Raw genomic sequence first — 18,376 nt, 5'->3', positions numbered from 1 at the left:
AGGTTTGTTCAAAGAGACACTGCAAAGAACAGAATGCTAAGGAAAATGCAGTAACCAGGGGCAACAATCATATTTCAGTTAATTGAATTAATATGGAACTGATCTAAAAAAAAGTGAATATTTGCTATGATATAGGGAACATCTAGAAATGTTATTGTCCTTAAGCAGTTCTTTGAAATTTGACCAGAAAAACAGAAATGCACTTTCTGGTATATGAGTGTCCCTAGGCACTTCTTTACCCACAGCTTCATAGATATACAGTGGGAAAAATAATTATTTGATCCCCTGCAGATTTTGTATGTTTGCCCACTTACAAATAAATTAAGAGTCTATAATTTTTTATCATAAGTTTATTTTAAATGATAGAGACAGAATATCAACCAAAAATCCAGAAAAAACACGATACAAATGTTATAAATTGAGTTGCAGTTCAGTGAGTAAAATAGGTATTTGATCCCCAAGCTAAGAAGCTGCTCCTAATGACAACTTGTTATGTGTTGGAGCAATTATTCGCAAATGTATAACATACAAAATACCCATCAATTACCCTTGGTCTGGAGCTCCATGTAAGATTTCGCCTCATGGGGTAAGGATGATTATGAGAAAAGTGGGGTTTTAGCCTACAACTACACGGGAGGAGCTTGTAAATGATCTCAAGGCAGTTGGGACCACAGTCACCAAACAAACCATTGGTAACACAATACGCCACCATGGATTGGAATCCTGCAGCGCCCACAAGGTCCCCCTCCTCAAGACGGCACATGTACAGGCCCATCTGAAGTTTGCCACTGAACATCTAAATGATTCAAAGAAGGATTGGGAGAAAGTGCTGTGGTCAGATGAGATCAAAATTGAGCTCTTGGCATTAACTTGACTGGCCATGTTTGGAGGAAGAAAAATGCTGACTATGACTCTAAGAACATCATCCCTACAGTTAAGCATGGAGGAAACATTTTGCTTTAGGGCTGTTTCTCTGCTAAATGTACATGCCGACTTTGCTGCATTGAGGGGCCAATGGACGGACCATGTATTGTAAAATCTTGGATGAGAACCTTGGGTCGTGGATGGGTCTTCCAGCATGACAATGACCCAATATAAACCGCCAAGGCAACAGAGGAGTGGCTCAAGAAGAAGCACATTAAGGTTATGGAGTGGCCTAGACAGTCTCCAGACCTTATGAAGAGAACTGAAACTTCGAGTTGCCAAGCGACAACCAAGAAACCTTAAGGATTTAGAGAAGATCTGTAAAGAATAGTGGACCAAAATCCCCTTTGAGATATGTGAAAGGGTTTCTCCAACAGGTTCTATGTCAGGTTTTGCTTGGGGATCAAATACTTATTTTACTCACTGAACTGCAACTCAGTTTATAACATTTGTATCAGGTTTTTTCTGGATTTTTGGTTGATATTCTGCCTCTATCATTTCAAATATACATAGGATAAAAAATTATAAACCCTTAATTTCTTTGTAAGTGGGCAAACTTGCAAAATCTGCAGGGGATCAAATAATTATTTTCCCCACTGTATATATGCAGTGTGAGCTCTAAGACACTTCTGCCTCTAACTGCTAGAGTTGGACTGAAATTTAGTGTTGCAATTACAGTACGGTGTTACTCACTGTTCTGCTTGCTGGAGGTTCTGACATGAGGAAGCAAAGCCCCGTCTTTAATAGAAGTGATTGAAAAGGTTGGAAAACTTTGTCCAATCACTACTGATTTCCTTCTCCGGCAAGCCTGTATTATTTGTGTCCTCAGAGCACCTCTCTGGGCTCTCTCAAAAGTCTAAACTCAAACACTGATATATACAGTAGTATATTAGTGTATTTAGTAATTCTAGTGTAGGACCTAGTTGTAAGAAGTAATACCTGAGGTAGCAAGATTGTGTCTGAATCCTGATGCTTTACTTCACTTTCCTTATTGCATTTTTCATTTTTCAGTAAATCTCTAGATGTGAAATGTCATATAAATTTTAAAAAATGAAAATAGAATTACACATTACCTATCAGACATTTTTGATGGGTATTTTATTTCTATTATACATTGGATTCAAATGTGAATGTGATCACCTTACTTGTATAAATATATATGCTAAAGATTTTGTAGATTGACTCTTGACAGCACAGCTTAAATGATATCATTTTGTTTTTAAATTTTTGTTAATAATTAGGATTGGGGGGGGGGACTTTTTCTAGAATATCATATATATATATTTGTGCTCAAAAGTTTACATACCCTGGCAGAATTTATAATTTCTTAGCCATTTTTCAGAGAATGTGAATAATAACACAAAAACTTTTCTTTCACTCTTGGTTAGTGTTTGGCTGAAGCCGTTTATTATAAATCAACTACGTTTACTCTTTTTAAATCATAATGATAACTGATCTGTTTGCTTGTAATTAGTGTGTGTGTATAAAAGGTCAATGAGTTTCTGGACTCCTGACAGGCCCTCGCATTTTTCATCCAGTGCTGCACTGACATTTCTGGATTCTGAGTCATGGGGAAAGAGAATTGTCAAAGGATCTGCAGGAAAAGGTAGTTGAACTGTATAAAACAGGAAAGGGATATAAAAGATAACCAAGGAATTGAGAATGCCAATCAGCAGTGTTCAAACTCTAATCAAGAAGTGGAAAACGAGGGGTTCTGTTGAAACCAAACCACGGTCAGGTAGACCAACTAAAATTTCAGCCACAACTACCAGCAAAATTGTTCAGGATGCAAAGAAAAACCCACAAATAACTTCAGGTGAAATACAGAACCCTCTGAAAACGTGGTGTGGCTGTTTCAAGATGCACAATAAGGAGGCATTTGAAGAAAGATGGGCTGCATGGTCGAGTCGCCAGAAGAAAGCCATTACTATACAAATGCCACAAAGTATCCCACTTACAATACGCCAAACAGCACAGAGACAAGCCTCAAACCTTCTGGCACAAAGTCATTTGGAGTGATGAGACCAAAATCGAGCTTTTTCGCCACAAACATAAACACTACATTTGGAGAGGAGTCAACAAGACCTATGATGAAAAAGTTACACCATTCCTACTTTGAAACACGGAGGTGGATCGCTGATGTTTTGGGGATGTGTGAGCTACAAAATTTGGTCAAAATTGATGACAAGATGAAAGCAGTATGTTATCAAAAAATACTGGAGGAACATTTGCATTCATCAGCCAGGAAGCTGCTCACGGGACATACTTGGATATTCCAACATGACAATGATCCAAAACACAAGACCAAGTCGACCTGTCATTGGCTACAGCAGAACAAAGTGAAGGTTCTGGAGTGGCCATCTCAGTCTCCTGACCTCAATATCATTGAGCCACTCTGGGGAGATCTCAAACGTGCAGTTCATGCAAAATAGCCCAAGAATTTACAGGAACTGGAGGCTTTTTGCCAAGAGGAATGGGCAGCTTTACCATCTGAGAAGATAAAGAGCCTCATCCACAAATACCACAAAAGACTTCAAGCTGTCATTGATGTTAAAGGGGGCAATACATGGTATTAAGAACCGAAGTATGTAAACTTTTGATCAGGGCCATTTGGGTAGTTTCTGTTGCCATTATGACTTAAAAAGAGTAAACACAGTTGATTGATAATAAATGGCTTCAGCCAAACACTAACCATGAGTGTAAGAAAAGTTTTTGTGTTATCATTCATATTCTCTGAAAAATGGCCAATAAATGGCCAATAAATCATAAATTCTGTAAACTCATGAGCACAACTGTATGTTTGTTTATTAGCTGGTGCCAGACTGAAGCAGAGACAGGAGAGGCCCCGCCTTGGGCAGTGTTGTACTGAGGGAGAATGACGCCCCACTCTATATCAAGAGTGCTGGCAGAAGCTGTTTTCTTTGTACTGAGCTGTTGGTGTGACCCACTCTCCTTTGATGTATGAATGAAGCCCGCAGTTATGGCCCTAATTCATACATTACTTTCCTATGTAAATTGTGCTTTTTAACTGCTAGCCGACCAGCCGCCACAGTTGTACTGCGGCAACATGGCTCAGCTGTGTGAATCACTGTTATGTTACATCGGTAACATAAACGGCCACTAGGGTGTGAGTGCCCGGCGGTCTCGATCACCGCCGGGCTCCCGTGATCACTCGGGACACATGGAGAACCGGGAGCACACAGTTTCTGGTTCTCTGAGGAGTGAACTGACAGATCGTCTGTTCATACAGAGTATGAACAGCGATCTGTTAGTTTCCCTGTACAGTCCCATCCCCCCTTCAGTTAGAACATGTACTAGGATACACATTAACCCCTTCACTTCCCCCTAGTGTTAACCCCTTCACTGCCAGTGGCATTTTTACAGTAATCAATGCAATTTTAATCGCACTGATCGCTGTATCAATGCCAATGGTGCCAAAAACGTGTCAAAATTGTCCGAAGTGTCCGCCATAATATCGCAGGCATGATAAAAATCGCTGATCGCCGCCATTACTACTAAAAAAAAAATGCCATAAACCATCCCCTATTTTGTAGATGCTATACCTTTTGCGCAAACCAATCAATAAATGCTTATTGTGATTTTTTTTACCAAAAATATGTAGAAGAATATTTTGGGGGATATTTATTATAGCATTAGTAAAAAATTGTATAAAAATAAATTGTTGCTCTTTTTTGTTTATAGCGTAAAAAAATAAAAACCGCAAAGGTGATCAAATACCTAAAGAAAGCTCTATTTGTGGGAAAAAAGGATGTCAATTTTGTTTGGGAGCCACGGTGCACGACCGCGCAATTGTCAGTTAAAGTGACGCAGTGCCAAATCGCAAAAAGTGGTCTGGTCTTTGACCAGCCAAATGGTCCGAGGCTTAAGCGGTTAAATAAAAGTTCAAACTCTTTTTTTACCTTTATTTTCAATTATTTTATTTAGTTTTAAGGTAACTTGCACATTTGTCAGATCACACAAGGATAGGTAACAATATACACATATAGGGGTTAATTTACTAAAACTGAGTGCAAAATCTGATGCAGCTCTACATAGAAAACAATCAGCTTCCATTTTTTATTTTTTTTGTCAATGCTTAATTGAACAAGCTGAAGTTAGAAGCTGATTGGAACACCCACAGATCTGTCTTAATGAGCGGGCCCCAGGTGCATAGGGGGCCCCTGCACTTTCCCTGTCCTTGCAGCTTTATAAAAATGCTTGGCCAAGTCAATTGGGTTAGCAGAGATCCTAGCGGTGTTGGGGAGGCTGTCTGTACCTCTTCCCTGTCACCTAATCAGTTTAGACAAGTATTTGGCGCAAGTCAAAAGTATTAGGTTCCCACTAGGTAGAAAAAGAAGGAGTCTGTGAGATTACATGTAGCAGTGAGTGCAGGGGATGCACTACTTTGTCAAGTCCAGGAATAGATAACAATAAAAATAAAAAATAGAACGTTCTTTAGTTCATAAATAGAGGAAGGGGGGGGGGGATGAATCCACATGCAGGGCTGCCACCTAAAAGAGCTGAAACTTGGGCTCTTGGAATGCTGTAGATAAAGGAGAAAAAAGAGAGAGAGAGGGGCGCCTCTGGGTGTAGATGTTTCAAAAAGTATTTATTTTCAATATAAAAGCATAAGATTTTGCACTCACATTTAGTAGGCAAAAAATAGGCATTAAACACAGACAAGTCTGATTTTGCCTGATGAAAGAGCGCGGTCGTACGACAACCCCGACCCGCACGCTCAAGAAACACGTCGCATACCCTCGGACGTCACAGCTCCGCGCCCTGGTCATCTCTGCCTCCCAAGCCTCGTTCCAAAGACCGCACATCTTGTGTCCACCATAAGCCGGTAAAAACACCTGTAGTGGACCCCATGTGAAAGGAACAGGAACACTAAAGATGACAGATGTGGACCGGATTACTGGCTGACGTCCCATAATCAGATATACCAGACGACCCTCTGTGTTTAATGCCTATTTTTTGCCTACTAAATGTGAGTGCAAAATCTTATGCTTTTATATTGAAAATAAATACTTTTTGAAACATCTACACCCAGAGGCGCCCCTCTCCCTAATCAGTTTAGGTTGTCCCTCTGGGATCCGCGCCATCTCCCGAGGCAGTCAGAGTTGGTGAACGGGGCTGGGGTGTGGCTGTGTCCTCCACCCCTCCTACAAACTCCTCCTAGCTGAAGGAGAATGAGGAAGCACGGACACAGCATCTTGGGGAGTCTTTATCACCAGCCATGCTGAAATAGAATAGAAGTGCTGAAGGGGAGAGGAAGGGGCAGCAGTTAGTCAATGAGCCTTTTTTGCATTGTATAATGCTATGAATCCGAGAAACCGAGCTTGCTAATTGGAGGAGAGAGAACAGAGAGGCTCCCACCAGTAAACTCCTGTTTCTTCTCTATCCAACCACTGCCTGGACTAAGCTATATTGTTTTGTCTGCAGTGGAGAAATGTAAATAGTGAGGACTTTGTACAGTTTTTGGCACAGATATCTGCCTTAGAAAGCTAAACAAGATTACAATTTTTCTTGGCAGGTGAGACAGTTGACACATATGTATTTTAACTGTGTATTTAGAATTTTGTACTTCAAGATTTTCAGGCTAAAAATTCAATGAAAGCTTATAGATAAAAAAAACTGTAGGTAATTTATTAATTTAACCACTTGCCTACTGGACACTTTCACCCCCTTCTTGCCCAGGCCAATTTTTAGCTTTCAGCGCTCTTACACTTTGAATGACAGTCATGCAACACTGTACCCAAATTACATTTTTATAATTTTTTTAACACAGATGAAGCTTTCTTTTAGTGGCATTTAATCACTGCTGTTTTTTGTTTTGTTTTGTTTTTTACAAAAAAATAAAGAAAAAGGACTGAAAACTTTTGAAAAAAAAAAGTTTTTCTTAGTTTCTGTCAGTAAATTTTGTAAATAAGTAATTTTTCTCCTTTAATGATGTGCACTGATAGGCTGCACTGATTAGGTGGCACTTATGGGCACTAATGAGGCGGTACTGAGAGGGTGCACTAATATGCTGCACTGATGGGCACTGATATGTGGCACTGATGAACTGATGGGCACTGATAGGTGCCACTGGTGGGCACCAATAGCAGGCACTGATGGGTACTGATGGGCAGCACTAATGAGCAGGCACTTATGGGCACTGAAAGGCAGAACTGACTGGCATCACTAATGGGCACTGATTGGGGTCACTGAATAGTGTCACTGACGGGCACTGCTGGGGCTTTACTGTAATCAGGGCACTGATAATCAGTGCCTTGATTACCTGTACTGGTCTCCCCTGTGAGGAGATGCCGCTGTTCAGCTCTCCTCGCCACACACTCTGTCAGTTTGAGGCGAGGTGAGATAATAAACAGCACTTCCGCATTTACATGTTGGACACAACCGACCACATGGGTAAAGAGCCCCATCAGCGGCTCTTTACCGAGATCAGGGGTCGCGCTGTGTCCTAGGAGCATGGCCATTCTGGGGTGCCGTCATATGACGTCATCCCGGAAAGAGAGCAGCACCAATCCGCCATCATTTGACGGTGGCCGGTCTGAAGTGATTAAGAAGTAGGGTGACAAAAAATGTGATTACTGCAAAATTGAGATTGGCTTATGGGCAGGGCCTACCTCTTAGATGTACACGCTCACCAAAGCCCGGAACCAGGCGGTTTGTGTGAAAATCAATATTAGGCAGTACCCTGGATTATAAGTGAGAAGTACACCTTGTGGAGCTGTGTAACGATATGCTGATTCTTACAGTGAAGCACTCTGTCCCATATCTCTGCACACCTTGCCTTCCAGATAGTAGCATTTAAAGTGGGGCCCCGCAGAGCCTGTGTCCCACTCCACCAGTCCAGCTTTCTTCTGCCACCCCACTTCTATTGACAGAATGAGGTCCCTCCGTTCACTAAGCGTGGTCCTCATGTGTGCACTTCATTTAACTTATTCAACTCTCCCATACCATACAGTATGTTTATGGGGTCTCTGAACTGCAGGTTCAGTCCAGATTGCTTTTGGGGAACCAATTGCTAGGGAGAAAGTTAGAGCACCAACCCCTTGCTACCGGAGGACCTGGCTGTCACCCATGCCTGGTACCACTTCTCCCTGCCTGGCTGCTATTGCATTTCCATAAGTCAATGGCTACCTGTAAAAATGATACTCTTCCCGCTAACTCCTCAGCTGATTTAACCCTTTGTTTGACCTTCTCTTCCTTCTTCTTCATCCTGTGTGTGCTTTACAGGCCCTGTTCTTCTAGATACGCCATGTACCTCCTTGCACCCCTTTAAATAACTTCAGGCAACAGTTAGTTGGACAGTCTTTACTGGACAACTCGGGTATACAGTCCAATAATGCAATGCAGATCATTCCTGACTAACTAGACTCAGGCTGCCCGCTACATATCTCCCAAAGGTGAGAGTCCTTAAGAGATAGAGTCCTTACATGGGAAGGGTTCCTAAATTGCAGTTCAGGTATTGCTGGTGACTACATTCTCAATCTTGGCCTCCCATCCAGCTTGCAGACACACCGAGCAGACCCACTCCTCTCTTTATATACAGCACAGGGTGGAGGGTACAGCCCAGAAAATGCCTGGGAAAGTGTAAAAAAAGATTAAACCCCTTTCAACCTGGGCAGCCTGAAATAACCAACAATCCAACCTACCTACGACTGCAGCTGTAAGATCCTATGCACAGTGCCTTGCGAAAGTATTCGGCCCCCTTGAACTTTTCAACCTTTTGCCACATTTCAGGCTTCAAACATAAAGATATAACATTTTTATTTTTTGAGAAGAATCACCAACAAGTGGGACACAATTGTGAAGTGGAACGAAATCTATTGGATTTCTGAAACTTTTTAAACTAATAAATAAATGAAAAGTGGGGCGTGCAAAATTATTCGGCCCCCTTGCGTTAATACTTTGTAGAGCCACCTTTTGCTGCGATTACAGCTGCAAGTCGCTTGGGGTATGTCTCTATCAGTTTTGCACATGGATAGACTGAAATTCTTGCCCATTCTTCCTTGCAAAACAGCTCGAGCTCAGTGAGGTTGGATGGAGAGAGTTTGTGAACAGCAGTTTTCAGCTCTTTCCACAGATTCTCGATTGGATTCAGGTCTGGACTTTGACTTGGCCATTCTAACACCTGGATAAGTTTATTTGTGAACCATTCCTTTGTAGATTTTGCTGTATGTTTGGGATCATTGTCTTGTTGGAAGATAAATCTCCGTTCCAGTTTCAGGTCTTTTGCAGACTCCAACATGTTTTCATCCAGAATGGTCCTGTATTTGGCTGCATCCATCTTCCCCTCAATTTTAACCATCTTCCCTGTCCCTGCTGAAGAAAAGCAGGCCCAAACCATGATGCTGCCACCACCATGTTTGACAGTGGGGATGGTGTGTTGAGGGTGATGAGCTGTGTTGCTTTTACGCCAAACATATCATTTTGCATTGTGGGCAAAAAGTTTGATTTTGGTTTCATCTGACCAGAGCACCTTCTTCCACATGTTTGGTGTGTCTCCCAGGTGGCTTGTGGCAAACTTTAGACGAGACTTTTTATGGATATCTTTGAGAAATGGCTTTCTTCTTGCCACTCTTCCATAAAGGCCAGATTTGTGCAGTGTACGACTGATTGTTGTCCTATGGACAGACTCTCCCACCTCAGCTGTAGTTCTCTGCAGTTCATCCAGAGTGATCATGGGCCTCTTGGCTGCATCTCTGATCAGTCTTCTCCTTGTCTGAGCTGAAAGTTTAGCGGGACGGCCAGGTCTTGGTAGATTTGCAGTGGTTGGATACTCCTTCCATTTCAAAATGATCGCTTGCACAGTGCTCCTTGGGATGTTTAAAGCTTGGGAAATATTTTTGTATCCAAATCTGGCTTTAAACTTCTCCACAACAGTATTACGGACCTGCCTGGTGTGTTCCTTGGTCTTCATGAGGCTCTCTTTGCGCTTTCAACAGAACCCTGAGACTATCACAGAGCAGGTGCATTTATACAGAGACTTGATTACACACAGGTGGATTCTATTTATCACCATCAGTCATTTAGGACAACATTGGATCATTCAGAGATCCTCGCTGAACTTCTGGAGTGAGTTTTCTGCACTGAAAGTAAAGGGGCCGAATAATTTTGCATGCACCACTTTTCAGTTTTTTATTTGCTAAAAAAGTTTAAATTATCCAATAGATTTCGTTCCACTTCACAATTGTGTCCCACTTGTTGGTGATTCTTCACAAAGAATTAAAATTTTATATCTTTATGTTTGAAGCCTGAAATGTGGCAAAAGGTTGAAAAGTTCAAGGCGGCCGAATACTTTCGCAAGGCACTGTATGTGATGAATCACTTTGTGAGAACCTGGATTTTCCATAAATTGGGTTGTTTTGCTGACTGTACAGATATGTATGTTGACCAACAAATGGGTGTGCCATCTATGGGAAGTCTGCAATCCAGGAGAGAGTAGATAGGATCCAGAAGGGATTCTTCTTTTTCTTAAATGCAGATGTTGGGAAGTAATATTGGTTATTTAATACACCTAATAATGAAGTGTTATAGGTCAACGCTTAATGGCGAAATATAGTTCTTCCTTATTTGGTATATTGTATTAGATGGGTTGGGTAATCCCATCCCACAATCCCCTGAACCACTCTGCTCCTTGAGCATGCCTTTTATCAGTCTTCCAGAACACAAAAAATATTTTTGGCTTGAGTTCAACTTTAACTAAAATTATCAGTAGCTATTATAGTACAACAATCTACTGCAGCACATACAGCCAAATAATACAGAGAGAAAGAAAACATTTGGGATGTTACATGTGCCCATAAAAAACAAAGGTTTGTTTCATTATTTCTTAAACCTAATAAATTAAGCAACATGCTTCTAGATAGATGGTATGTATGATATTGTTGTGCCGTTTTGTAAGCACATACAGTTTTAAAGTAGATATAAACCCTCCTTAAGGGTAAGGACCGACGTGAGTGTACAATGTACTGGGATAGGGACAATTGTAGACACTCACTCAGGTTGAACTGGATGGACTGGTGTCTTTATTCAACCTTACTAACTATGAAACTATGAACCCTAACAACATTTAGTTTTCTGAAGTCTGAGTATCATAAAAAAAATGGCTAATTTTAATATTTAAATATTTAGCTTTCATACTTATTTTACCCTTGATTGCATCTCATTGTTGCAGATTTCCTGCATACTCTTTGCAGCTGATGTCCTGCCTCTTGTCTATATGCACTCCAGTAGCAGCTACATGGCATTTCCCAGGGTAGTTTTCCTGATTGTGGCAACAATAAACCACGTCTGTGTAATGTGCGTTGGAACATCCGCCTTTAGTCTTCATTGGAAGCATGTGCGTGACAGGGTGAAAATCAGCAACACAATTGGGAAGCATAGGCAGAGCATTGTCACTCTATTACAGTAAGCACCTGAGCAAGGAACTTTATGGCAGGATCGCCAAGTATTATATTAAAGAGGAGGTCCAGCCTGGGTGAATTTTTTTTTAAGTCAGCAGGTACAAATACTGTAGCTGCTGACTTTTTAATATTAGGGCACTTACCTGTCCAGGGAGCCCGCAATGTCGGCACCCCGGCCGATCTTCAGATTATCTCCTGGGTGCTGCCACCACCACTCCTGGTTCCCTACTGCACATGCACGAAGCAAGCTGTGCTTTGTAATTGGCCCGCTGATGAGAGAAGGAGGAGGGAGGCCGAACTTTCCGGGAGATCGGGCTGCGTCTCCGGAAGTGGGGAAAGGGACCTGTCAAAAACAGGTTCCCGTTCTCCCCCTTCCCAAAATGTGGCACCGGGAGGGTTGGGAGTGTATAAGCGAGAATTCCACTTTTGGGTGAGTAAAAGCTGCAATTTTAAAAATATAAAAAATCACATTTAAGATTACACTTATGCCATGGACACACGACCGGACTTTCCGGCAGACTAGGTTCGATGGTCTTCCTGTCTTTCCACTAATACTACACTCAGGTGGCGCTTCTTGTCTTTCCCTCCTTTGCTTCGTTTGACAAGGCAGGCTTTCTCTGAGGATAGCTGCCACCATTATATGGACTCATGGACTCTAAGTTCAAGTTTTAGTAGTGCTGCTCATGGACTACAATATTGTCTGTTTTCAATGTGCTTTATTACTCTTATTTTACACATATAGATTGTCTGCTCCAGCATTTGCTGTATTTTCTGCATTTGTATTGTATGCATACACAAAATCTGGCATAAAAAAATAATTGGAAAAGAAAGCAATAGATAAACAGAGAGAATTTATATTTACAAATACTCTATATGATGGTAAAATTTGTCTCTAAAAACTAAAACCCAGGCCCCATTCCAACACTCCCCCAACATCTATTTTAAACGATTCACAGCATACATCACATACAAAGCCCAACAGGAAAAAAAAATCTAATTTTGCAGTGGGCCCCCCCCCCCCCAACTCTGGACTCTGGTTGTTTGTTTAGTCTATAATCAAGAGGTAAATACTGACTTCACTACCTGCTCCAGCATAGGGTTGCCTCCTGTCTGGGATTCACCCGGACAGTTTGGGTTTGGAATCATGTGTCTGGGTTTCAAACTGCCTGAAACCCGGACACATTATTCAGACTGGACTATGGCTTCCCAGCAGAGTGTGGGCGTATAACCCCTTAGGGGGTGAATGGATCTGGTGAGTGGGGATCCTTGAGGGGGAACAAGCACGAAAGTCACTAATAAAGCGCAGGCACTCTCACGAAAGTCACCTTTCCTGTATTTTGAAGAGGTGTAATGGCACATTGATACGGCTATAGAAGACTCACTGTGGACTGAAATATTTTTATGATACATACACTGGTTATTTTGTATATATATTTGCCTTATTGATCCTTTCACAATTTTATATGGTTTTGGATTGGTATATATATCACTGGATGTAATCGGACTTTTTATATATTTCGTTATATTTTTCACATTTACTAATGTAGGGTATTTGGGATATTTAATAATTAGCACAAGTAATTTGTACAAAAATTGAAGGTAGTTTTGCTTCCCAGTTAGGAAGTGTTTGCACTATATAACACCTGGAAGTCCTTTTTCCCCCCCTTTTTTTGGGGTTTTTTTCTGTTTTTTTTACCTTTTTTTGGGGTTTTTTGTGTATTTTTGTCTTTTTTGTTTGGATTTTTAAAAAAATTTTTTGGTTTTGGTTTTTTTGCGGTAGAGGTTTTTATTAATCATTTATCACTTTTTCACTTATACTTACATTTTTTGATTTGAAGTACTAATGAAATTATATGTAGAATAAGTGGTATCAGCTCACCTAGTAGAGGAGATATAAAGTGGTGCTTAATCACTTTTGGTTTGAGTTTGAGGTGTTGGATAAGTGGGGTGGTGCTGAATTAAAACACGGAACACGGGTTCAATGCACGTAGTCCCTGGGGACAGGTTGAGGTAATAGACATAAAAGTTTGAGGAAATAAATAGTGGTATTGGAATAAGGTGGTTGGAGGTAGCGCCAGTAACCTATAATTAAGAACCATTCCATGAAAGCAGGTTGTCAATTCAGCCTGTGTATACTAGGGTGGCAGCAACCTCATAAAATCAGAGAAAACTCCTAATAAAACTTTTTAGGATAAAGAATTAGAAAGTAGAATTGTAACCAATAAACATCATAAAAAAATCATACAAAATACAAGGTTACAGGTATAAATTAACACCTATATATATTCCTGCTGGCCAGAACCCATTCCATAGCGCGGTTTCACCTGCTTAATCTTCCCAGCAGAGTTGCTAGCTGCAGTTGTCTAAGCCGAGAGTGTCTGTTACATACTCTTTCACACTGCCCAAAGCCAGCACTAGCACCCACCCCTCCCCCCACACTGGGAGAGAAGAGAGGGCTCAATCTGCTCCTCTACCTCTCTGTGTCTGCCCACACTCTAATCCCTGGCACTGTGCCTCATGAAAGGAAAGTGGGGGCCAGAAATTTGAAGTCCTGCAGCCTCAGATACATCTAGATGAGAGGTGCTGACTGCCAAGGGGTGAGTGAGCTTACCATCCATTCCTGTCTGTGACTGAAGCCCCCCCTTCTCTCTTCTGTCTCTGAGTGAGTACACTAATGTAAATCAGGGTTCTCAGATTACACCTTACATCCGAGTTCCCCTTTACACCAAAAGTCCTCTCCGTGCATCAGAGTTCTCAGTGTTCCCCCATAAATCAGGGTTCCCAGAGCATCCCTTATGTTAGAGTACCCTGAGTTCTCCCTTACATCAGAGTCTGCAGAGCCCCCCTTACAGTGTAAAAAGGGAAGTCTGCAATTTCAGATGTAAAGGGGGAACTCTGTTGTAAAGGGAGACTCTTGTGCACTATCGATATGCCGTTAGTGGCGGCTCCGTGCACATGCGCGGGAGTGTCGTCATTGCTGCTCTGGCACTGTGAGTGGCCGGAGCAGCGATATCCGTAAGAAGATGGACGCTCCGTACTACAGGGGACAGCGGTGACATCGCTGGCTCCTGTGTCACGTAAGTGACACATAATGGGCTACTATGTGATGCATAGTAGCCCATTATGCTTTACCTTTGCAGGGAGACAAAGAAGAAGTCAACTCATCAGGATTTACTTCCTCTTCAATTGAAAAATATATATTTAGTTTATACTATTAAAAAAAAATTGCTGTGCGCCACTAAAGTGTTTGGGTTTGACTTGAAGAAAAAGTGGCAACCCTACTCCAGCAAACTTCCTCCGGTGCTGCAACCAGTCCCTCGCAGCTTGCTCTGTATGCTGTGACCACCTACGGTGGCACGCCAGCCTCCTCAATGTACCCTACAGTGTAAATATCATGTTGACGTAGGAATTTAGCCTTGTGTACAGGGTGTAGGAATTTAGCAACAGAATGGTGAGCTACTTAAGATGAGGATGTACATTTGCACTCTGCAGCAGTTCACCTGTTCAGGAGCTTACAGTCCAAATTTTTATGTTAGACAGGCTTGTGCCCAGGGGCGGACTGATCATTTGGTCACTCGGGCACTGCCCGAGGGCCCTGGGACACTAGGGGGCCCCATCAGGGCTGCCAGCCTCAGTAAAACCAGGGACAGTATGTAAAAATCTGTGTTTTTTTTTTACATCTGTCTCTGAAATGTCCCTTACTGACATCCTTTTGGTCTAAAAATCCTGAGATTATAGCTGCCCCACCTCTCCAGTACCTTCTCAGCCAATAGAAACATGTCTGTGTATACTGTATGTACATGTATGTGTATACTGTGTGATTGTATAAGCTGTGTGTATACTGTGTGGCCCCATAATCTCCAATTGCAGAGCCACATGAGTTGTCAGTCCGCTCCTGCTTGTGCCTCTCCTTTTACTATGGCATAAAGGATAACTACTGCAAAACTGAAAAATGAACATAAGCTTCATAACAGCGACATAAATATTATAGAAGCTATTAATTAGGCTTGTTATACTTACAGCAGACTTGGCATCCGGCAGCAAACACTTTGCTGGTGTCAGGATTTGATATCTGAATTATTAATACCTACAATAAAGCTGTGATTAAGCTCTGATAATTAGTTTATCATATTTGTAATAGTTCTTTGCAATGCCAACTATTTCAACTTAGTGGAAGTTAAGGCGTTTTCCTGGATATGTAAACTCCGGTGAGCAAATATTTTGTAATTTGTTAGCTATGTCTGTGCTTGTGTTTATAATACGTTTACATGGCTCTTATCCTGTGCTATTTGCCTCACCCTACAATGACCGTGTGATATCAATGTGTATTTAGTTGAAATTCTGATTACATGTCCATTTCACTGAAGGACAAGTAGAGAGAAAGGCGCGGAAAGCGCCCTTCGTGTCAAGAAACTGTTCACTGTAATGTTCGCTGTAACTCCAGGCCACCCAGAACAAACATTTCCGTTCTGAGTGGATGTCACTGGGCTGAAACACCCACTATGTTTTGTTTTTTTCTGTCTCTAGTGAACTCAAGTCACCAGATCACCTTCCTTTAAAGTGACACTAAATGATATCCTTATTCTAAAAATCGATACACATCTCCTACCTAGTGGGCCTGTCATTTTTTTTTCTTTCTAGCAACCTCTGTGAGCTCCCAATATACACACTACAACCAGTGTAAGTTTGTCTATGAAAATATTTTCATCAACAAAATTAACACTATTTTAGTCTACTAAAATACAATTAAAACAATTCAGATGACTAAAATACAACTAAAACAATTCAGATAACTAAAATACGACAAAAAACAAACAAACAATAAACAAAACTGAATATAAATTTGGCATCAAAATTAACACTGCACTAGCACATAAGAATAAGTAGGGGGCATCTTCTAAGCTTCTGAAAAAAAAAAATAAAAGAAGAAAAAGGCTTTTCTTATTTTTTCTCTTAATATTTATTGTTGGTAATATGGTCAGGTAATATGTACAATGGCAACACGGCCAATAGAATTTAGAGTTTTTTTTAATTTTTTTTTATATTTTAAAATTGCACTTCTGTTTGTCAAAAGGCAATATTTTTTGTTTGTTTATGAAACTCATTTTATAAAGACGTTATCTATCACAGTAGCTAAATTTGTGTCTGTAGTGCATGTTCCATACCATAAATAATAACATGTTATTCGATTTTTTACTCCTGGAGTATACAATGAGTTTGGCAATTCTAGAGAAATGCTTCAATAATGCATTACAATCTAACTAAACCCATTAGCCCTTGTACACACGGTCGGAAATTCCGACTGAAAATGTCCGATCGGACCGCGTTGTCGGATAATCCGACTGTGTGTGGGCTCCATCGGACATTTTCCGTCGGAATGTCCGACCAACAAAGTTTGAGAGCTGGATATAAAATTTTCCGACAACATGATCCCATCGGACTTTGTCCGATCGTTTGTAGAGAATTCCGATCGGACAGAGTGCCACGCATGCTCAGATCAAATTACGAGACCAAAGCTATTGGCTACTAGCCTGAACGTAGTGTCGTCTTAACAAATGAACGTCATCACGTTCTGAATGACTGTGTGTACGCAACACCAGTTTCGGACAAAATCCGTCTGAAAAAATGAGACGGATTTTGTTATTGGAATGTCCGACCGTGTGTACAAGGGCTAAGAGTATATTTGACTAAAACATACTAGAGATTTTAGTTGACTAAAATATGACTAAGATGTTTAAATATACAATGTATTATTTAAACATCTTTATTGTGTTTTTTGATACATTTCTTGATAATTCTACTGAATTTCATTAGTGCTACACTATTTGTCCACCATTTTGTAAACTTTGTTTGAGTGTCACTGCTTTTTCTCATGTTCATTGTAGCGCAGTTTTTTTTTTTTTTTTTAAATACGACAAAGACTAAAACAACTCAGATGACTAAAATACAACTAAAACAAAAATGGCATTTTAGTCAAAAGACTATGACCAAAGCGAAATCAAAATTTCAAGTCAGAATGAACACTGACTACAACTCCCATAGTCTATTGTTCTTAGTCCATCTTATGCCGCGTACACATGTAGCGGACTATCCGACGGACTTAGTCTGGCGGACTCCCCGCCAGACTGTCGGTCGGACTTTCTGAACGGGCTACTTGCCCACACACGGCACTTTTTCAGCGGACTAATGCGGCGTACTAAGTCCTACCGCCCTACTTTTGAAATGAACGGACTCGCCCACACACGCGGAGGAAAGTCCAGTTCTTCTTCTTCTTCTCCTTCTCCTTCTTCTCCTGGAGATGTTGACTCAACGCTCTCTCCAGCCGCAATGCCAGGGACGCGCTGCGCGGCGACTTATATAGGGACAAGGGGCGGGGTCATCGGTTGATGTCACATGGGTTGATGTCACATGGTGACCCCCCGCCTCCTTACGATGTCACAGTCCCGGAGGATGCTGAGACTGTCGCCATGTGACATCAACCCATGTGACATCAACCGGTGACCCCACCCCTTGTCCCTATATAAGTCGCCGCGCAGCGCGTCCCTGGCATTGCAGCCGGAGAGAGCGTCGAGTCAACATCTCCAGGAGAAGAGGGAGAAGAAGGAGGAGAAGAAGAAGAACGGAAGGCGGCGGCGGCGGCGATAGAAGACTGGGCCACCGCCTGTAAAAGAGCTATAAGAAGGCGCGGTGGCCCGGCAGAAGAACCGAAGAGGGGGACAAGACCCCCGAAGTCGGAAGAAGAGGCCGCGGCGAGGAAGAAAGCCGGGCTCCTTCGCTAGCAAAAGAGCTAGAAGAAGATAGCGGAGGAGTCTGTCGAGAAGACCCCCGAAGACGGAAGACCCCCGGAGCTGTGCAATAAACTATTTTATCTTGTGTGTTGTGTTTTTTTTTGTACTTTATTTTACAGGTGAATGGGTAGGGGTACATTGTACCCCATACTCATTCACATAGGGTGGGTGGCCGGTATCCGGGGGCCCCCTTATTAAGGGGGGCTCCCGGATTCCGATAAGCCCCCCACCCGCAGACCCGACAAC

General features: G+C 41.7%; 1 protein-coding gene across 14 annotated transcripts in view; it reads left to right on the top strand.

Moving 5' to 3' along the window:
• The window catches only part of NEK10 (NIMA related kinase 10), a 487,578-nt gene that overhangs the window by 11,297 nt on the left and 457,905 nt on the right, over positions 1-18,376 (top strand). The window lies entirely within an intron of this gene.

This window comes from Lithobates pipiens, unplaced genomic scaffold, assembly GCF_037356315.1.
Source record: "Lithobates pipiens isolate NorthernLeopardFrog02 unplaced genomic scaffold, aLitPip1_a1.2 Scaffold_19, whole genome shotgun sequence".
Taxonomy (NCBI): Eukaryota; Metazoa; Chordata; class Amphibia; order Anura; family Ranidae; genus Lithobates; species Lithobates pipiens.
Note: the sequence above shows the minus strand (reverse complement) of the source record. Positions and strands in the feature narration are given on the sequence as shown.